The sequence below is a fragment of the Sus scrofa genome, chromosome 4 (genome assembly GCF_000003025.6).
Source record: "Sus scrofa isolate TJ Tabasco breed Duroc chromosome 4, Sscrofa11.1, whole genome shotgun sequence".
Classification (NCBI taxonomy): domain Eukaryota; kingdom Metazoa; phylum Chordata; class Mammalia; order Artiodactyla; family Suidae; genus Sus; species Sus scrofa.
In genome coordinates, this window is record NC_010446.5 from 16,617,557 (window position 1) to 16,640,571 (window position 23,015).

General features: G+C 43.5%; 1 long non-coding RNA gene across 1 annotated transcript in view; it reads left to right on the forward strand.

Moving 5' to 3' along the window:
- The window catches only part of LOC106509975, a 40,194-nt gene that overhangs the window by 16,000 nt on the left and 1,179 nt on the right, over positions 1-23,015 (forward strand). Inside the window, exon 2 of the long non-coding RNA XR_002343134.1 lies at positions 23-76. This is a non-coding gene — a long non-coding RNA (uncharacterized LOC106509975). The remainder of the gene's footprint in view (positions 1-22; positions 77-23,015) is intronic.

Genomic DNA, 23,015 nt, shown 5'->3' on the forward strand with positions numbered 1-23,015 from the left:
TGTTAATGTCTGTATTTTGCAGGAGAGAAAACTGAGCCTTGGAGAGGTTTAGGACGTTGCCAAGGACACACCACTGGTAAGTAGTAGAACTTGTATGTGAACCCTTGTTTATCCAACTTGTCCTCTTAATATTAGTTATTTGTATTTCTTGAATAAATGAATGAATGAATGAATGAACGCAGTCAGTTATTTAAACAGTTAACGTGTGTATCTTTAACCAGCTGCCTATAGCCATTTCCTTGGTTTGGAAAAGGGAGAGGAGACTTGTTGGCGGAAGTAATGGTATAAAAGATGAGCATGATGGGAGTTCCCACTGTGGGTCAGCAGGTGAAGAACCTGACATAGTGTTTGTGAGGATGTGGTCTCACTCAGTGGGTTAAGGATCTGGCATTGCTGCAAACTGTGGCATAGGTTGCAGATGTGACTTGGATCAGGTGGTCCTGATTCAGCCCCTAGCCTGGGAACCTACATATGCTGCAGGTGCAGCCATTAAAAAAAAAAAAAATTTAAAAAGATGAGCACAAAAGCCTGAAGATAAGAAGATAAGGGGGTAGACAATCAGAGAAGTGAAAAACTTACCCCAGGATGCAGGGTAGTAAGTGACAGAGTCAGGATTTGAACGCAGATATGTTTTCAGCATGGGGGCCCTGAACCCTGGCTCCCACTTCCAGCCCCTTCCTTTACATCTCTAGGGAAGTCCCAACACTCAGGGGTTTCTGGTGTTTCTAGTTGCAGGTTTAAGGAGTCAAGAGGGAGCCCCATGTTCTTTGTGCAAGGCCACCCCTCCCAAGCCTCCTCCCTACCCCACTGCCAGCAGCCACGAGGTGTCCAAGCTCTGGGTCCTTTTTTGGCCTCCATCTGACCTTAAGAGAAGTGAAGCAGATATTCCAGAATTCTTTGTGCTCCTGGCAAGAGCCCTGTTTCTTCTTCAACACTCACAGTTTTTCGTTGTTATTGCGTTGGGTCTATAGGATCAATCTCACTGCGTTATTGCTGTTTACACCAGTCTCCACATAGACCCCATGTTCTGAGGACACCCCTCATTTCTCTGACCTTTGTCCCCAAACAGCTCAGCACATCCCCTTCCATGAGCTTATTAGGTACACCTCCCTGGCTCTTGAAACCCTTTTGCTGTTGCTCTGGGACCTGCGATCAGCCATCAGCAAAATCTCCTGTATCCTTCACCATCTTCCTCAACTCTTCACTCTCTTCTTCCTACAGCCTGGATCTCACCCGAGGGCATGGTTTTCCCTGTAACCCCTTCCCACAGTCCTCCAGGCACATTGGTCCGGATGTGGGGTAGGTTTCCTGTGTGCTCCCCATGGCCTTCTAGACAATTTCACTGTTTCTTCACTAAAAAAGCAAGACTGCAGCACATGGAAGTTCCCAGGCTAGGAGTCAAATCAGAGCTGCAGCTGCTGGCCTACACCACGGCCACAGGAACGCCAGATCCAAGCCGCATCTGTGACCTACACCACAGCTCACAGCAACCCGGGATCCTTAACCCCCTGGGCAAGGCCATGGATTGAACCCTCATGCATCCTCATGGATACTACTCAGGTTCATAATCTGCTGAGCCACAACGGGAACCCCAAAAAGCAAAACTTAAAGTTCTCTAAGTAGCAGTTGGAGTAGTGACCATATTCTCTCAGACACTTTGAGGACTTCAGGTCTTGGCTCATTGTCACTCTCTCCTGGCCCAGTTCTTGGTGATTTCAGTGTCTGTGTAGAGAATCCAAATGCTCTCCACTGTTCTTGCCCATCCTCTTACCTGAGCCATGAACTTCCCTGGTCACACCCCAGAACAGTGCTGCCCAGTAAAATTGTCTGGGCTGATGGAAATTCTCTTTATCTGTCTTGTCCAATACACCACTCGCCACACATGGCTACTGGATACTTGAAATGTTGCAAGTGCAATGAAAGAACTGGATTATAGGCTTTAATTTTAATAATTAAAATTTAAATAGCTGCCTGTCATTGGTAGCTACCATATTGGACAGCACGCCATGGGCTATGGAATCACCCACCACTCATTGTAAGAATCCCATTCTCTATGACCTTCTAATTTTCCAGTATCATTCTAGTTCCTGACCCCCATGCTTACTTGACTTTACTGAGGCCTGCCATCCAGGGGTCCTATGACTTGTTTCACGGTCCCTTATTTTGTGTCCTCATGTCCTTTGAATCCAGCTTCAACTCCATGGTCCTTCATTGTAGTCATTCCCTGTTCACAGCCTCAACACTCTTGCCCCTTTCTCCATTGAAGGTGCCCCTCTGAGCCTCAATCCTTGTTAAATCCAATTCTCTGCTCTCTCTTTGAATCTGAACTTGATGCTGAATGCGGTTGGAGCCGAAGAAGAGGACTTGGTGTGTCACAAAGGTGGAATAAAGCCTTTAAAAGCATCACTTTTCTGGACGGCTCTTTCAGACCCTATCCATCCTCTCTCCTGATACCTCTAGTATTCTCCCTCCCCTCTCTCTCAGTAGATAAACGTGATTCCTATTTCAAGGAGAAATCTTAAACAGAGGAAACTTTCAAACCTCCCACTACTTTTTCTACCAATTTCCCCACATCTTGGCACATATGATCTGCCTTCCTTAACATTACTGGTTGAACTGTTCATGTTCCTCTTTGGGGCTGCCTTCTCTTGTTGTGCTAGATTTCATCCCCTTCCACTTTTCAAGAAAATCATCACAATTCTTCCCTCTCTCTCAGGCAATCGCCAATGGCTCATTTGCATCAGTATACACATGTGCTATAATTTACCATCTGCAGGGCTTAGCATTTGCTGTTCCCTTTACCTACCATGCTGTTCCAGTCCATATTCACAAAACTTGTTTCTTTTTTTTTTCCCTTTTTTTTAAAAAAAAAAATTATGGTCACAGTCAAACCTGCAGCATATGGAATTTCCCAGGCTAGGGGTCGCATCAGAGCTGCAGCTGCTGGTCTGTGCCACAGCCGCAGCAACACCAGATCTGAGCTGCATCTGACCTATGCTACAACTTGTAGCAATACCAGATCCTAAACCCACTGAGTGAGCCTAGAGATCGAAACTGCATCCTCACAGAGACAACACTGGGTCCTTAATCTGCTGAGCCACAACCGGAACTCCAAAACTTATTTCTTCATTTCCCTTGGATGTTTGCATAAATATCACCTGCTGAGTATACTATTTAAAATGGCAAAAATTCCCCCTCCTTATCTCATTTAAAATTTTATTCATAGTACTTACCATCCCGGCTCTATTCATTTGATCCTCAAGGGCAGGGATTTTTCATCTTTTCTTTTTCCTTTGCTGTGTATCAGCACCTAGAATCATGTCTGGCACATAATGGATCCTGGTGAAAATTTGTTGAAAGAACTAGGCAGTGACTTGCCTTCTCTGACCTTCCTACTGGTTTTGTAGCAATGGTGTGACTTTTCCTTACAAAGAGGGACAGCTATTCAGAATGCTGTTACCACTGCTCTCACTCAGGAGTTCTTAGAGCAGAGCTTCTCAAAATTTAATGTGCATTTGAATTATCTGGGGATCTTCTTAAAATACAGCTTCTGCTTCAGCGGGTCTGAGGTAAGGCCTCAGATTTTGCATTTCTAACAAGCTCCCAGGTAAGGTAGATGCTGCTGATTCAGACCCCATTTTGAGTAGAAGGCTGCTTGAATCATCTGAAGCCTTGTTCTTCTTTCTCTTTCTAATAACATAGAGTGAGAAAAAATATTTACATGACATATTTACATATTTACAGTGTAAACATGACTCTGATTTCAAGCAGTTCTGTGGTCAGTGGCTCTGTAGCTGCAGGTTACAACATTTGTATGGAGCGCTTCATCTGTCACTATATACACCAGGGGAGGAAATGTTGGCTGCTTAGGCTGTTACATGATGACTGTCCATTATTCTGCGAAGAATGTGTGTGTGTGTGGGGGGGTATGAATATTATTATGGATGCTAATAAGTTTCCTAACAATTGCCTAAAGCGATTTGCCATGTTTTGGCATGAAATCAATGCAAAGACAAGTCCTGCCTTTTTGCCCAGATTATTAGGATTACATCACTCTTTTTCCATCTAGAGAATAATGTGGAGTGTTTCCTATGATAATCGCCATCATCAATTAGTCTTCAAATCATAGTCTTTGTATATGACACAAAGAGGGGCAGCTTGGGGGAGGGGACCAAGTAGAGACTGGAAACCAGCTAGCACCTCCTTGCCATGCCAGCTGCTCTGGTTGGGGTTTCATTGCCTTTTTCCCCTGGAAGGGGTGCCGTTTTGCAAATTGAATAAAGGTATCTGATGTTTGATGGCCTGGTCATAAAGCTAAGGAGAGCTGCAAAGGAAAGGAGAGAGCGCTGAGCACAGTACTTTGATTTTAGGGCTGTAGAGGTACTGAAGGTAGAGCACCTGTCCCAGTTCTCATCCCCATCATCATCTAACATTCTTCGAGGACTTACGATGCACAAGGCGTTTTCATGCATTGTCTCATTTGTTCCCTACATCAACAACCCCCCAAATTAAGTAGTCTTATTACCATCCTCCTTTACAGACATGTAAACTGAGACTTGGAGAGGTTAAGCAACATGTTTAGCGTCACAGAGCTATGTTAAGTACACTTTTCACAACTGTAAATCATGACCCTCCAGCAAATATTAAATAATCCCATGGCAAAGATTTGACTTAACTCACTAATTAGTGAGGAAACCAGTAAGATGTTAAAACTTATCCTGGGAGCATTAGAGAATTTAGGTACTCGCTGGTGATTTAACAAATAAATATAAAGGAAAATGTCGTAGGCTGTATAGTAGTCTCCCCAAAGATTATGTTACTTTACATGTAGATAAGACTTTGCAGATGTGATTAAGTTATGGATTTTGAGATGGAGCGATTATTCTGGATTATCTGGGTAGGTCCGATGTAATCGCAAGCATCCTTATGAGAGGGAGCCAGGGATGTTAGAGTGAGAGAGATGCAGAAAGGAAACGGAGACTGGAAAGATGTGCTTTGAAGATGGAGACGGGGCTACAAGCTACTGAATGTAGGTGACCCCAGAAGCTGGGAAAAGTCAAGGAAACAGATTCTCTTCTAGAGTCTCCAAAAGAAACCAGATCTGCTGACACCCAATTTTAGCCTAGTGAAACTGATTTTGGACTTTTGACTTCTAGAACTGTAGGATAAATTTGTGCTGTTTTAAGCCCTAAGATGTGATCATTGTTATAGCAGCAGGAGGAAATTAATACAGAAAATTACTGTATTAAATAGAAAGCTGGTTAATGTCCAACAGGGTCATAAAACCATAACACTTGGAACTAATTCTTCTACCAGAGTTAAATTATTGGCATCTCTACTGGACCTAAATTTACAAGTTAACCTCTGCCCCTACAAAGATGAAAACTGTCCAGTCAGTAGAAAGTCAGGCTGAGCGCTACAGTGAAAGAATGCCCAGTAATCTCTTCTGTGGATTCCCAAGTTTAGGATACTCCTTCGGATAGCAAGGAAGAAGAGGATCAGGGATTTGAATCAGACTTTTTTAAGTGCAGAACTTCTGCTCTTAACCCTTAAGGGACATATCTTCTCTATAATATTGGTTGGTAGGCTAGCAAGGCAACCCAGGACAAAGAAGACTATGCATAGGAATGAGAACACAACTTAAACATTCCCAGGGTTGGAGTTTCCGTTGTGGCTCAGTGGTAACAACCCCACTAGTCATGGTTCACTCCCTGACCTCACTCAGTGGGTTAAGGATTCGGGGTTGCCATGAGCTGTGTTGTAGGTGGCAGATGCAGCTTGAATCCTAGTGTTGCTGTGGCTTTGGCATAGGCCAGCAGCTAACAGCTCTGATTTGACCCCTATCCTGGAAACTTCCATATGCCGCATGAGCGGCCCTAAAACAAAAAGGCAAAAAAAAAAAAAAAAAAAATTGCCAGGGTTATTCCCTAACCAGAGGACTGCAGAAAAAGCCTTTCTCCTTTCTTAATGCTACTGGTAGAAATTCCTGCTCTAGCTCTCTGAAAACTTAAGGTCAAGTTTTTAATACATTGTTTAGATAGGTTGCTGGTTGGTGTAACTGAGAGATTGGACGGGAAACTGAAATACACTCTCTACTCCTCCCTGCTTTACTCAGGAGCAAAGGTCCCTGAAAGTCCCTACTTTAAAAATATACCGCTTGGTTTGGCATCATAGTACCTTATCCGGTAAATGCTTGATAAAGTTTGAATTCCATGTGGTTTGGTGGAAGGGGGAGGTGGAGACTTTGAGGCTGGGAAACAGCCAGCAGGAGCAAATGAGTGATGTCAAGAACTAGCACAGCATTCTTTCTTTCTTTCTTTTTTTTTTAAAACGTTCAGTAAGAATTTATTCTGTTTATAATTATTGTAATTAATGATATATTTGGACTAATCTCTTTTTTAAAAAAAGTTTTATTGGAATATAGTTGATTTACAGTGTTGTGCCATTTCCTGCTGTACAGCAAAGTGACCCAGTCATATATATGTATATGTTCCCTTTCTTATATTATCTTCCATCACAGTCTATCACAAGAGACTGGATATAGTTCTCTGGCTACCATGGCATTCTTAAGAGGTGGGGCAGTGAACATCCTGACTCTAGTTGGGAACTTTTATAGGCAAGTGGGATCTGTGGTTGGGCAGGCAGAGTGTGGCCAGTCTTGAATGAGGGCTGGGGAATGTAGGTTTACCTTGTAGGGCAATCATTCTTAACATTGATTGAGCATTAAAATAAGCTAGGGAGAGTTAAGAACTGCTAATGCACAGATCTTGTATTAGTTTATTCGAGCTGCCATAACAATACCACAGACTGGGTAACTTAAATAGTAGAGATAAATTTTCCCACAATTTTGGAGGCTGGAAGGGCAAGATCAAGGTGTCAGCAGGATTGATTCCTTCTTAAGCCTTTCTCCTTGGTTTGTAGGTGGCCATCGTCTCTCAGTACCTTCACCTGGTCTTCTCTCTGTAACTGTGTCTAAATTTTCTCTTATAAGGACATCAGACAGATTGCGCTAAGGTACTTCCTAAATAACTCATTTAAATCACCTCTTTAAAGACCCTGTCTCCAAATACAGTCACATTCCAAGGTACTGGGGTTAGGACTTCAACATATGAACATGGCCGGGGGTTGGGGTGGGGGAGACACATAATTCAGCCTATAACAGACCCCATTAGAGAGTGATCTGGGTGATCAGGAATGGGGCTGAGGCTTTGGAGGAAAGCTGTTTTAATGGATTCCTAGGAATGAGAACTATTGCTATGGGGTCTCTAGTGTAGGCAACTGGGCGTTAAATCTGGGGGTGATGGGGACAGAGCTGTCTGCTGGTGAAAGCTTTGACTCAGTTCCCCCCTACTCTCACTAATGGATGGATTTGGGAAAATCACCCAGATGTGTTGAACTTCAGTGGTTTCATCCGTGAGTAAAGACAACACTCTGCCTGCCTTCAAGCTTGAGGCTTTTTCAAGTTTTATGATTTCTTATTGTGGAGGCAGTTGTAAGATCAATTTATGGTGGTGGTGAGGGCCGGAGAGGATAGGAAGAGAGACAATTTAGAACTGCTTCACTTAGACCAAGTGGTTAATTTTGAATTGGGTGAAACTAAAGTCCAGAGAAGTTAACTGACTCATTCTAGGCCACAGAATGTTAAACAGAAAAGCCACGTCCAGGATCCTATCTTTCTTTCTTTCTTTTAAAAAAATTTTTGGCTGCACTGGCAGCATACGAAAGTTCCCAGCCTAGGGGTCCAATCAGGGCCACAGGTGCCAGGCGCAGCCACGCTAGATCCAAGCTGCATCTGTGACCTATGCTGCAGCTTTGTGGCAACATAGGCCAGGATCCTATCTTTTGACCTCCCATTAAGGGTCTTTTCTACTGGCCCACCTGGCCTCATCACAGCTCATCAGTGCGTGGGGAGGAATGCGGACCCCGTTCTCTGTGCTTTCTGTTCCTTCCACTCAGGAACACCTCATTATGGAAAGCAGCCCCATTAACCTCAGATCCCCTGTTCCTGTGCTCCTTATTTTCCTTTCCAAGGGGCTGAAATGCTCTGGCTTAAGGGTTGGCCACGATCCTCCTTTTAATTTTTTCTGTTAAGACTTGGTCAGTAAACAGTAACATAAACCCAACCCAACAAGGACCAAGCCAAACAGAAACTTATTGGTCCAGGTAGCTAAGAAGCCCAAGGGCAGCTTCGGCTTCAGGCAAGGCAACATTCAGGGCTCGCCTGATGCAATTGTATGGTGTCTCCTGGTGCGGCTGGCATCTTCTTGCCTCAGTCTTAGGCTTTCCACGTGGCGGCAGGGTGGCGGCTCCAGCCCCTGAATCCTCTAGGTTTCTGGTACAGCAGGAAAGATGCTGTCCCTTTCTCAGCAGCTCAAACCAAAGCCATAAAATTAAATAATTCAAAAAAAAATTTACTTAAAGCTCACTCTGTTCCACGCACTGCTCTATAAGCTGGGGATACTGAGAGGAAGGGACAGAAGACCTGCTGGTGGTCATGGAGCTTTCACACGAGAGCATTTGTGGTCTCTGATTGGACTGTTTCTGAACACGTGCCATCTGTGAACCAATCACTGTAGCCTGGAGATGGGATGTCCTGATTGGCTTTGGCTGGGTCGTGAATGCAAGCTTAAAGAACGCAAGCTCCCTCTATTTGCTTGTAGGCACCAAGTCATAATTAATGACTATGGTGTCTTCCCAGGGCATAACCCTGAGACTTGCCTGTAATAAGCAGAGAAGAAATGACATCAAATGAGTGACTGAACAACTGAATAAATAAGCAAAAGAGAGAGAAAGTGCATGATAGGCAATTGTATAAAAACTCATTCGAAGGGGACAAAACCAAACAAATCAAACCATAAAATGATGCCAATCAGAAAAGGGATATAATATTCACTGTAGATTGTATGCTAAAAAAAAAAAAAAAGATATTTGCAAGGTATGTTTGGTAGTAGGACAAGAAAAATCCCTTTCATTATACAGAGGAGTGTTAGAAACGAAACTGTAAGGGGTTCCCATTGTGGCTCAGTGGGTTACCAACCTGACTAGTATCCATGAGGATGTGTGTTCAATCCCTGGCCTCAGTCAGTGGGTTAAGGATCCAGCATTACCATGAGCTGCGGCGTAGGCTGGCAGCTGCAGCTCCGATTCAGCCACTAACCTGGGAACCTCCATATGCTGCAGGTGTGGCCACAAAAAGCAAAAAAAAAAAAAAAAAAAAAAAAGAAACCACCTGAAGTTTTAGCTATTTTCAGAGTTGTCCCTGGGGGTTGATACACCCAAGGGTCTTACCCCAGACTCACACTTCACACTTTGAGGAGTCTGTGAAAGAAGTAATGGAGACAGCTAACAGTCAGCAGATAAAATATGTTGATGTCATTATGCAAATGTCTGCCACGCTCACTTTTTCCGTGCTCACTGTCTCGGCCTACTGTGGCAGCTAGGAAACATTTCTCCCCACTGTCTGATGGTCTTGGGCACAGCTTCCGAGTTCCTTTGATGGCAGCTGCCCTTGATGTTCACTTAATGCAGATTTCAATTGGTAAAAAAAGTTCAAGGCAGGAAAGAAGTCTAGAAGAAAACCGTATACCTCCAGAACCTGTTAGCACGTAAAAGAACCTTTCATTGGTCCTAAATTCTAAAAGTTTGTTTCCATCTATCTTGTACAAAACCTAGGTTGGTTAACACTTGTAGAATGTGTATAATTTTAGTCATTCCACTACTCGAGGAAGGACATATAGAGGATACATCCATCAGAAGATGCAAACAAATTATTAAGAGGCTCCTACATTTGAGCAAGAGCTTAAAGGAGATGGGTTCAAGTATGAAAAAACCAAAGATTTAAAGACATGAGCAAATGCTATGAATTCAGAAAGGGCATAGAAAAAGATGCCTATTCCTCAACTTGTTCATTGAGTGTTGATAGACTCAAATAAGGGGGGCACCTATGAAATTTCAAAAAGCTGAAAGAATTACACATGTTAAGTGTGAGTGATTTCAAACAATGATAACCAACACATGGGATTCATTATCTTTAGATGTAGGGATATATCATTGTGTTTTTAATTTCCATTTTCCTAAGATCAGCAACTTTCCTTTTGCTTGTTTTCCAACCGTATCTCCACTTTGGTGAAATATTTGTTCGTGTCTTTTAGCCATTTACTAATTGGATTGTTGGTTTGCTTTTTTGCTGTTGAGTTTTGAGAGGCCCTTTTGATACAAAGCATTTGTCAGAAATGTGACTCACAACTATTTTCTCCCTAGTCTGCAGCTTGTCTTTTCATTTTCTAAACAGGGTCTCTCGGGACAAAACAAGTGGAGGTTTTCAATTTCCATTTAGAAAAGCCTGACTTCTACTTGAGAGTGCTGGGCATGGCCACTCCATTGGTTATCGCTCATGAGGGCAGATCACGGGTCTAATTCCTGTTTGGTTGTGCTCACTCAGCCTTACAATAGCTCACCCCCATGGGCTTAACTCTATTCAGTGGCCACAGGTCAGTGTTTTTCAGGACATCACAAAAAAAAGATGAGCTGAGAAAATGTGGTTCACTGCTGAGAGAACAACTTGAAGGCAAGTCCCCACTGATCCGGAAAGTGATCTGCAGCATCACCCCCTTCTTAGAAAACTGGAAAATGCACTATCATCAGGAGAGAGTGCAAGCCAGTATTCAAAATGCCAGGAGGCTTCTGGGGCCATTTCATCACAACGTAAAGCAACAAACAGACGTGAATTCATGGGGTGAATTTAACCAATACAGAGAGCCAACACACACATGGAATTCAAAACCAGAAATAATCTCAGGTTGGAGGCATCCAGTGCCCTTGTCTATACTGATTGCAGTCACCAGATCAAAGTCAAATCCACTCCATGAGGCAAACGCTGCCTGGGCTCAGGGTGAGGGCTGCTGCCATGGAGACCACAAGAGGGGAGATTTTCTGACATGCTGCTGGCATGAAAGGAATGGATTACAGTTCCATCTTATGTAAATTTCCATTGGGAAGAAAAAAGATTAAAAGGAAATAATCATGCTTTAGTCATTCTCATTTAAGGTAATAAGATCCTTTAATTCCTTCTTGGAAAAAGAGGCAACAGCTGTCCTGTCATAAATTGTAAGACACTTTTACTCGATGTTTTGCAGGAACCCAATCTTTAGCTGAAATTTTGACCTAATGGTTGCACTGAGTTTCTGTTTTTAAGAGGAAGATAGATTTTCTTTAAACATATGACATAACCCCATTGGCCCCAGATGGGAAGAATTAAAGCACAAGTTGTACCAATCTCAATTTCTGAAGTGGACAGAGAAATTTTATCCTTCCTGCCTCACTGTGTCCAAGCTGAGTGGGTTTGAAGGAGGGTGTACCTTTAGGTAAACACTCTTTCACAGGGTCATCAAGTGAATGTTAGATGCTTCCCCCTACAGCCTTTATTCTATTTTCATTTGGCTGCAACACCCAACTTCACGTGAGCTCTACCTCACCCCAGCTCTCAGGACATGTGGTCACTTTAACGAATGACAGTATCTCATTTACACAGCTTTTGATGTCATTCTATTATTATTATTTATGATGATGATAACGATGCTGCTTCTCCTTAGGAAGGTGTTAAAGCTGATAAGTGGGAGCATCAGGATTGGAACCGAGGTGGTCTTATTTCAGAGTCCATAGACTCAAGTCTTCCTGCTCTCTGCTTCTGTCAAGTTGAATGTCTATCTCTGATCTCCACCTGTAGCCCAGAATAACAGCTCGCCGTGGTTGTTTTTCTCAGGGGCATAGGAGAAGTGCTGAGTGTTTTTTAGGTGAATCATTTAGAGAAGCTCATCTAATTTTGGGAATTCTACTGGCAGCTTAGGGTAGGGGAAATTTTGTTTTTCCCTGACCCCCTCTAGGAGGAAGAGAAAAAGACGGTGAGAAGATGAAATAGAAATGACTGTTTTTTTCTCTTTGCTCAGTTAATGGATAGGAATCTTGCAGGGTGTGAAGTTAAGAGTAATTCAGGGAACAAAACTTCCAGCTGTCAGAGATGGTACCCAGTGTCTAGGTGCACCTGCCTGTGAGCCCAGAAAGAGCTGGAAGTTGAATGCTTTGCTCAGATCCCTAGGAGGAGCCAGAACTCATGTATCAGAGGTGTTTAATACTCATGAGAGCAGGGTTTTGTCAGTTTTATTTGCTGCTGGATCATTAGCAGTTTTGTTTCTTTTTACGTTCTCCCCAAACACATTGCTGACTGTTCCCACTGCCCCTGTCTCCACAACTTCACCAAGGTTATTGTCATCAATGTCTGACATTTTACCAATCCAGTGAAGACATCACAGTTCTTTCTTTTAATAAGATATACTTTAGTTGCATTTGAAAGTGCTGCCAGTTCAATGTTAAATGATGGCTGTGACATCATTTGATTCTGATTCTACTCCTAATTCTCTGACTACTCTTTCTTTGCATGATTTCTGTTCCTTTGTTCACATGGTGGGTGGGGTCCTCTGGGGTCCCATCTTCTGGTCACTATTTGTCTTGTTTGCTTCCTTACCTGAGCCCTGTGTTTTAGCTCACAAATGGTCACATGATTCAGTCAGGCCAATCAAAATCTTCTCTGGGAATTTTGTTAGAATTATCAGGAAGGCAAAGTCTCCTTTCTTGGAGACGACTGGCTTTAAGAATCACATCAGTCTGGAGCTGCTAAACATCCATCTTCTCTAGGAGCAGAGAGCTAGTCTGAGAATAGAGTCAAAACTTGGGAAAACAGGAGTTCCCGTCGTGGCTCAGTGGTTAATGAATCCGACTAGGAACCATGACGTTGCAGGTTCGATCCCTGGCCTTGCTCAGTGGGTTAAGGATCTGGCATTGCTGTGAGTTGTGGTGTAGCTCGCAGGTGCAGCTCGGATCTGGTATTGCTGTGGCTGTGGCATAGGCCAGCAGCTACAGCTCTGATTAGACCCCTAGCCTGGGAACCTCTGTATGCTGCAGGTGCAGCCCTGGAAAAAGACAAAAAGACAAAAAAAAAAAAAAAAAAAAAAAGCACTTGGGAAAACAGTGTGAAGAGGCATGTTGTCATCATGTTGCTCCTGGATCCAGCCATATCTGAAGCTTAAATTAATCCTGTATTCTAAAGCTATATGAACTAATATTTCCTTTTTTAAAGCAGGTTCAAGTTGTGTTTTGACATTTGCAACCTAAGGTTTTGAAAAATATACCTTCTACTGTCTTCCTATGTCCAGTGTGGTCCTTGTAGCTACAACTTCCTCACACTGCCAGAGGGGTTAATATAAGATGGACAGTGGGCAGTGCCATTTCCCTTTTTAAGATCTGCCAGTGGCTCTGCAGAGCCTACTGGGGGAGGCAAACTCAAAGACCTTGAGGGAACAAGCAGATGGTGTAAATGAGGGAACGAGGCCAGGTGGAGGACAATACAAAGTGGTTCATTGGAGATAAACGCCCTGCCTCCAGTGGTTATATTCAGAATGCAAACACCGTGTGCCTGTCAAACACAACATATTTGAAGGTTGGGTTTGGCCTCTAGGCTCTAAGTTTGGAAACATTGGCCTATGTTGCAATTTCAAGCTCCTGAACACAGTCCAGGAAGCGTTTGTGAACAAGCCCCTGGCAGTTCTCAAGACGCATTTCCTGCCATTAGATGCTCTCTTAATACTAAATGGGTGCCGGCATTTTTTTTTTTTTTTCATTGTCTCATGTGTTTGCTTATACTGTTCCTTTTTCTGGAACCTCATTCCACCCCATCCTTTCTATCACCATCTTCATCTTGCTAAATCTGACTTGGTCCTCAATATTCATATCAGGTATTATCAGTTCCAGGGAGCCTCCTCTTGATGGGACAGGGATCCTTCCTCTTTGCTGGCCCTAAGCTTCTCTGTCACTAAATCCAATATGCATACCAGGCCCCATTAATTGCTTACCCACAGTCACTCCTTCTGTCATTTACTTGCTGGCAGAATTTGACTCTTAACAAAGGCTGAAAACACTTGATACTTTCTTTCTCAGCTCATCTTCAGCTAAGGTCTAGGATGTGATCCAATCCTACTCAAAGGGATGAATGGGAAATCTACTAAGGGATTCTTGGGGAAATTTTTACCTCCCTCACAACAAAGGAGTGTTGCAGAGAACACCCTTCCTTTTCATTTCTTCCACTGAATGCAGTTCTGTGAGAGTGCTATTTGGAGCTGCAGCAGCCATCTTGTAACTATGAGGAGAAAGCCAAGAGACGCATGGAGAGGGTGAAGCAGATCCCTGCAATCCCTGAGGGGCTAAACCAATCTGGGCACCTTCTCTTTCAGACTTCTTTACATATGAGAGATAGTAAGAGCCGCCTGTTGCCTAAGTCACATTTTAGGGGCTCTTCTCTCACTTGCAGGTGAATATATGCTAAATGATTCAACATACTACATTTGCCTTTGTGTTTTTCTTTTCTATTATTCTGTAAGTTATTTGTGGGGAAGGATGATCTCATACTCATATTTTTATCACTGATGTCTAACACAGAGTAGGAACTCAGTAAATGTTCATGGATGTGTTTATTTTTCCATAATTTTCCCACTGGGACATCCAGTAAACAGTGTGTGCCAATGCCTGTCCCATTTAGGAGATAGCCCCTGAGTGCTGGGGAGTGGAAATATGTCAGAGAATCTTATATGGGTAATCCCCTGGGGATTTAAGGGAAGGGAGGATCTGGTACGAGTATTACGTCATCTCAGTGGAATTGACTAGTGCTATTCAAATTGTTTATTCAGACCTTATGAAGGCTTACTACAAAGCCTAGCATGTGTGTCAGATGAAAGGTGTATTAGTTGGGGAAGGGAAGAGGTTCTGGGTGCCTGCAGCCCCCTTCTCCATGTTGGGCCCCTCTTGTGTCCTGCTGTGATCTGCTAAGGCCCCTGTTCTGATTCCGCCCACTGGGCTCCAAGAGACAGAAATGATAGCTGCTTCCATAACCTCAAATCCATCCCGCCCCCCACCCCGGACTTCTCTTGATCCTTAGCTACTGCCTAAACTCTGTCACTAAAAGTTGGAACCTGTCCTCAGCTACTTGGAGGTTTATGAGATTCCATTTTTATTAAAATGTTTAGAGCATTACACTAGCTTTGGCTAAAAATGGTGCAGCAAATCAAAAAGGCACAGTTACTTTGGAGAATCCATTTGGCAGCCCCAGTCCTCTAAGTACATACATTTAATTTTAAGGTTCGTGACACAAATCAGTTGAATTCATCATATCAGGTGGAGCCCAGGTATTTTGGAAACCCCTGTAAACTAAGAGCAGGCACTCCTATATGGGCTTTGGGCTGTTTCGTTCTTACTTATAAGGGAGGAAAACTGCTTTAGATCGCAACACTGACTCATAGGGAAGACATTTCTTTTCCACATTCCCATATCCATGCTGACTTAAGCCCTAATCACCTCAGATCTTCCTGACTCTGAATTTTAGATAGTGGAATCAGACCTTCATGTAATCTGGAGTCTCAGAGTTTGGAACATCTGCAACCAGGAAAGTGCCTTAAATTACAGTGTGGTTATGGGGGAGGCTACTACGGTGATAACATTTCTAGACCATCAGTGACCCCACACAAAAGAAGCTCAGTGTCTGAGTATGTGGGAGTGTGTGTATTCTCTAAGGAGAGGAGGTTTATATTTCCTTTTTTTTTTTCCCGTGACCACCAGCATGCTACTGTTTAAGAAAAGTAAATTCAAGTCTTCAACCTAGATGAATTACCACCCGTGGCCAACAAACTACCCTATAGCCTCAAATTTTGTTTTTGGCTGAGTTCTCCCTTATCTCTGTGGTTTCCCTGAATCTTGTCTCTTCTCCAAGGAAGCAGTATTCTCTCTCTCTCTCTCTTTTTTTTTTTTGGCCTTTGAGGGCCACACTTGCAGCATATGGAGGTTCCCAAGCTAGGGGTCGAATCGGAGCTGTAGCCGCCAGTCTACACCACAGCCACAGCAATTCAGGATCTAAGCTGTGCCTGCGACCTACACCACAGATCATGGCAACGCCAGATCCTTAGCCCACTGAGTGAGGCCAGAGATTGAACCCGCAACCTCATGGTTCCTAGTAGGATTCGTTTCCGCCGTGCCACGAAGGGAACTCCATGAAGCAGTATTCTTGAAGCCCCTACAGTTTGAGTCTGTTTTTTCTCCCATACCCCATGCAACTTGGGTTGGAAAGACGCATTTTTTTTTTTTTTTTTTTTGTCTTTTGTCTTTTTTTTTGTTTTTTGTTGTTGTTGTTATTGTTGCTATTTCTTGGGCCGCTCCCGCGGCATATGGAGGTTCCCAGGCTAGGGGTCGAATTGGAGCTGTAGCCACCGGCCTACGCCAGAGCCACAGCAACGCGGGATCCGAGCCGCGTCTGCAACCTACACCACAGCTCACGGCAACGCCGGATCATTAACCCACTGAGCAAGGGCAGGGACCGAACCCGCAACCTCATGGTTCTTAGTCGGATTCGTTAACCACTGCGCCACGACAGGAACTCCGGAAAGACGCATTTTATTTCCTCTTTGATCAACACCATAACTTTGAGATCTTTATACTGTTCCCTTTTAGCCCGTGCCATCCCTCCATCTACCCATCCATTCAATAAATGTTTGTTGAGCACTTGCTATCTACCAGGAATTTTTCTAGGAGCTGAGGATGCAGTGGTGAACAAGCCACGCATGTCCTGTGTGTCACAGAGATTACAATAATAAACAAATAAAACTAAATACACTGTCAGACAGTGAAAGCGCTATGAAGAAAAAATTGCAGTGGCCATGAGCCCGGGCCTCTCAGATCCTCCTTCTGCAGGGTGTGTAAGTGATGGGGAGCTCTAACTGCTGTGTTTGCCTGAGACCAAGCTTCTCAGGGTCTGTTCCCCACCAGTAAGTGAGCATGGCAGGCACACTAAGATAGATGCAGGACTCATTGATGGGAAACTGTGGCTTGAATACACTCCGAAGGTCTAGTGGAAATTTTCTTAGAAGTGTATTATAGTTTCAGACCTTGCCCCTTCCCTCCCTCCCTTCCTCCCTCTTTTCTCCTCCTTCCCTCCCTCAGTCCTTCCCTCTCTCCCTCAATCTGCTGTCCTCCCTCCTTCCCTTCCCTTCCTTCCTCCTTCTCTTCCTCCCTCCCTCCTTCCCTCTCTTCCTCCCTCCCTCCTTCCCTCCCTTCCTCCCTCCTTCCCTCCCTCTCTTCCTCCCTCCCTCCCTCCCTCCTCCCTCCTCCCTTCCTCCCCTCCTTCCCTTCCTTCCTCCCTCCCTTCCTTCCTTCCTCTCTTCCTCCTCCCTCCCTTTCTCCGTTCCTCCCTCCCTCTCTTCCTCCCTCTCTCCCTCCTCCCTCCCTCCCTTCCCCCTCCCTTCCTCCCTCCCTTCCTCCTCCTCCCTCCCTTCCCCCTCCTTCCTCCCTCCCTTCCTCCTCCTCCCTCCCTTCCTTCCTCTCTTCCTCCCTCCCTCCTCCCTCCTCCCTTCCTCCCTCCCTTCCTTCCTTCCTCCCTTCCTCCCTTCCTCTCTTCCCTCTCTCCATCCCTCAGAAGCAGACCTTCATTGCAGCTCTTCCAGCCCATCCCAGTTACCTCTTTGTACTTTCTCATGTTTCCCTTGATAAAATTTTGCATTTCTTATTCCATCTCGGCATCTTTTTTCTAGAGGACCTGGACTAACACAAGACTAATGCAGCCTGAAAGAAGACAGTGTGACTTGGAGTGGGAGCTACTTTAGATAAGTGGCCAGGAAAAGCCTCTCGGGAGAAGTGGCATTTGTTTAGGGTCTTGATTGGAGTGAGGGGATGACTCATGCAAACACCGCAAACACCCAGGGGAGGTGCACTTCAGGCAGAAGGAGGAAGTGCGCCTGAGGACTCAGAGCCTTGGCTTTCTGTGGGGTCCCTTAAAACTGCTGAGGGGTGAGGAGTGAAATCAGGCAGACCTCTGGGTTCCCTCCAAACGCACTCTTTGCTTTGCATATTTATGCCTTCTCCGAAGAATTCAGATGAACAAAAAGTTCCAGGTTTAAAATATAAATACTCCGAAAACCACTGTTCGGGTGAACTCTGTGATCTCTGCTCTGTTTTATGACTCTATCAGTTCATTGGCCATGGGAAGAATGGGCAGTGGAGGAAATTGCCTCTATTTGAAGCCTAATTGTTCCACAGAGATACTGGATTAGTGCGAGGCAGGTGTAGATAAGGGGAATTAGTGTACGTGATTAAAGGACTTGATGCGTGGAGTCTGGTAGAGAGAGTGAGGGCTTGGTAACGTGACAGAATTTCAAGCTCTGAAGCCCTGAAGTGGGATGGCAGCCAGAGGAGACTGGCATATGTCAAGGAGGCAGAAGGTGACAAAGGATGGCCTGGAGGAGGTGGGGGTAAAATGTCCTGCCTGTGTAGCAGAGAGATGTCTAGAAAAATGGTGGAGGGTGACAGCTGTGCTTGAGGACTTTGGTTTCAAAATGTAAAATATTAATATTGCCCAGAGGAAAGGTGACAGGATTTACCTGTTGTGGGGGAGGAGGGTTGGGTGGGGTTGATAATCTCATTTGTAAAAATTTCCTGGCACTTTAGTACTAGAACTTTATACCCCCCAGCTCCCCCGATCCTCTTGCTGAGTTTTCAGTAGAAGGAGGCTGGCAGCATGATGCAAAGACTGAGTTGGATGTGAGATGCTTTTTTCCTCCTCCAGTCCTTTTTTTTCTATAATTGAAGTATAGTTAATTTACAGTGTTGTGTTCAAGTGTACAGTAAAATGATTAGTTATATTATATATATTTTTTATTTCAGTTTCTTTTCCATTATAGGTTATTATAAGACATTGAGTATAGTTCCTTGTGCTGTATGGTAGGTCCTTGTTATTTACCTATTTTATATACAGTACTGTGCATGTGTTAATTCCAAACTCCTTTTATCTCCCCTAATCCCCATTGGTAACCATACATTTGTTTTCTATGTCTGTGAGTCGATTTCTGTTTTGTTAATAAATTCATTTGTATTTTTAATTCCATATATAAGTGATAATGTGACATTTGTATTTCTCTTTCTGACTTATTTCATATATGCTTAGTATGAAAATCTCTGGGTTCACCCATGCTGCTGCAAATAGCATTATTTCATTCTTTCTTGTGGTTGAGTAATATTCTATTGTATACTTATGCCACATCCTCTTTGTCATTTGTCTGTCCGTGGACATTTATGTTGCTTCCATGGCTTGACTGTTGTGAATAGCGCTGCTATGAACATTGGGGTGCATGTATCTTTTCGAATTAGAATTTTCTCTGAATATATGCCCAGGAGTGGGATTGCAGGATCATTTTGTAACTCAACTTTTAGTTTTTAAAGAAACTTCCATTCTATTCTCCATAGTGGCTGCACTGAATTACATTTATACCAACAGTGTAGGAGGGTTCCCTTTTCTCCACACCATCTTTAGCAGTTATTACTTGTAGACTTTTTAATGATGGCTATTCTGACTGGTGTGAGGTGATGCCTCGTTGTAGTTTTGATTTGCATTTCTCTAGTAATTAGCAATATTGAGCATTTTTTCATGTGCCTGTTGGCCATCTGTATGCCTTTTTGGAGAGATGTCTATTTAGGTCTTCTGCCCATTTTTTGATTGGGTTATTTGTCTTTGATATTAAGCTGTATGAACTGTTTGTATATTTTGGAGATTAATTCTTTCTTCCTAGCTTAATTTGCAAATATTTTCTCCCAGTTCACAGGTTGACTTTCCATTGTGTTTACGGTTTCCTTTGCTGTGCAAAAGCATTTAAGTTTAATTAGATCCCATTTGTTTATTTTTGTTTCTAATTCCACTACTCTAGGAGACAGATCCAAAAATGATTGCTGTGATTTATGTCTAAAATTGTTATGCCTAAGTTTTCCTCTAAGAACTTTATAGTATCCAGTCTTACATTTAGGTCTGTAATCCACTTTGAGTTAATTTTGCATATGATGTTAGAGAGTATAGCTGTAGTGTTTACCTATAGCTGTCCAGTTTTCCCAGCACCACTTACTGAAGAGACTGTCTTTTCTCCATCGTATATTCTCACCTCTGTTGTTGCAGATTAATTGACCATAAGTGAGTGGGTTTATTTCTGGGTTCTCTATCCTCTTCCATAGATCTGTTTTTTCTGTTTTTGTGCCAGTACCATACTGTGTTGATTACTGAAGCTTTGTGATATAGTTTGAAGTCAAGGAGCTTGACTCCTGCAGCTCCATTCTTCTTTGTCAATATTGTTCTGGCTACTTGGGGTCCCCTGCTCTGCTTTAAAACTGTGTAGGGAATGCCAGAACAACTGATAGGAAAGTTAATGTATAACACGCTGAGATGAAGATGTGTTTACCCAGTGAGAACTCAGGGAATCCTTGAAGAATACTTTCGAATTGTTTGTAAAGAAGGGGCTCAACTACAGTGGCTAGAACACACAAGAGTTTATTGTCTCATGTAAAAGCGTTTTGGAGGAAAGTAGTGTGGGACTGCTAAGGAGGCTCCATGAATTATGGGAAACCTACAAGCCTTCTGTCTTTCTGCTCTGCCAGGTGTACTTCCATCCTTACAGTCCAAGATGACTGCTAAAGCTCCTGCCATTATATCTGGGTTCTAAGCAACAGGAAGGAGAAATGGAAGAAGGTCTGCCCTGTCCCTGTTAAGATTCCATTCAGACCATTCCATAAAGCCTTTCTGCCTATATATTATTGTCTAGGACTTAGTTTCATGGGCACACCTCACTGCAAGAGAGGTTGAGAAGTGAATGATACTGTTCTTGGTTTAAAATTTAGGTTTTAGTTCATAAAGAAGAAGGGGAGAATGGATTTTGAGGCAACTAGCTGTCTGAGTAAACTAAGGAAAACTATATACATACTTGAAATGGAACACAGCAGTCATTCATTTACTTACTGAATCATTCATTTACTGACTCATTAATTCAACAAATATAGTACTTCGGTGCTGGGGATCTGAGAATGAGTAAGGCACTATTTTTGCCCTCAGAGTACTCCTTAATTGTGTAGAGATAAGGGCACTGGCAAATGAGTAGTGATCTGAAAGATGGTTCTCTGTACAGTGATAGCCAACATTTAACTCTGGTTGTGTTGGGGAGCTTTGCAGAAAAGGATACACATGAACTTGAACTTAGAGAATGACAGAGATTCTTTAAGAACAGATGGGGAAAAGGCATTTTGAGATGGCAACATCTGCAAAGTCCTGTTGGTGTGAAAGAGTATGAAGGACCCATTTGGGAACTTCAAGTACAGCCAGAGTAGAGCTGAAGAGATGGCAGAGATGGGCAATGAGACCCTTTCGTGGTCTGCTAAAAATTTAAACAGGTGCTGATCTATTATAGTCTATTTGGTTCTAATACATCACTGAAGGCAGTCTGAGGCATTTAGACCTTATCCTGTAGCTAACAGGGAGACATAAATGGGTTTGGGGTTATGGACTGTGGGCTGAAGTGACATTGTGCCAGTTCTGGCCTCAGTGTTTCTGCTCATCCCACTGGGACCTTCCGTCATGGGAAGAATATGCCCATTTCTTAGGGTTCCTTCAGCCTAGGCTCCAGAATAAAATTCATGGGGCAGATCTGAACTTGACACACAGCTTGACGCTGAACTACCCTAGCCACCCCTCAAAGCTATGAGCAACAAGTAAATGTTTATTTTGTTTGCCTCACAGATTTATAAGTGTTCCTCATCACAAGGCAGCATTTTTGAGGTAGAAGCCTATTAATACACCTTGTAGTTAAATTTCTCGCTATCATCTCATACTGTGAGTGCTAGACAGGGGGTGTGGCCAAGCCCACCTGTTTGGTATACCAGATGGCCTTGGAAATAATGGGAGGGAAATACTACACAAAAGCGGCATTCCGTAAAACAAGGATGTGAGCTCATCAGGATGTGAGGGCTGACAGTCAGGTGAATGCCAGGGTTGGCTTAGCTCAGGGCTTCTCAATCTCAGCCATACTGACATTTTGTTATGGAGGGGCTATTCTGTGCATAGAAGTTTAGAAGGCTCCCTACTCACCAGATGCTGGTAGCTCTCTCTCCCCTAATGTGTGACAACCAAAAATATCTCTAGATGCTGCCATGTATTTCTTGGGTGGCAAAATCACTCCCAGTTGAAAACCACTGATTTAGCTGATTTAGTTTTTTCTGTTAAAGATAAGCATAGAAAACAACAACAAATGACATCATTTATCGAGCAATAACGGAACTCCAGACATTTTGTTAAACACTTTCAGGAATTAATCTAACTTGGAAAGTATATTAATTAGCTAGGACTGCCATCACAAAGTTCTGCAGACTAGATGGCTTACACAACAGAAATTTATATTCTTACAGTTCTGGAGTCAGATCATGGTGTTAGCAGATTGGTTTCTTATGAGATTTCCCTGGAGTACCTGTTGTGGTTCAGCTGGTTAAGAACCTGACCAATATCCATGAGGATGCAGATTTGATCCTTTGCCTTGCCCAGTGGGTTAAGCATCTGGTGTTGCCGCATGCTGTGGCATAGGTCACAGATGTGTCTCAGATCCTGCATCGCTGTGACTGTGAAGTAGGCCTGCAGCTGCAGCTCCAATTTGACCCCTAGCCCTGGAACTTCTATATGGTACAGGAGCGGCCCTAAAAAGGAAAAAGAAAAAAGACCTCTCCGCCTGACTTGGAGGTGGTGTCTCCTCAGATGGTCCCTTCTCTTTGTGTGTCTGTGCCCCTCTTCTTACAGGGATTTTTGAGATTAGGGCCACTCTAATGACCTGATTTTTACTTAATTAGCTCTTAAAAACCAATGCTTTAAAGACATTCATGTTCTGAGGAACAGGGGATTAGGACTTCAATGTATGAATTCTGGGGGGCAGAGTACGGCCAGAAAAGAAAATTTGCAAATGAGGAAACTCCAGACACAAAGGTGAAGTAACAGGTGCTTCAGGAACACATTTAGAATGTGAAAGAGGCTAGACTAACCTAACTCCAGAATCTGTGCTTTTGACCCTATTCCATGTGGCCTCCCCAAGAAATGAATCTTGTGAAGGACTCAGGAAAGTAGTCACTCCACA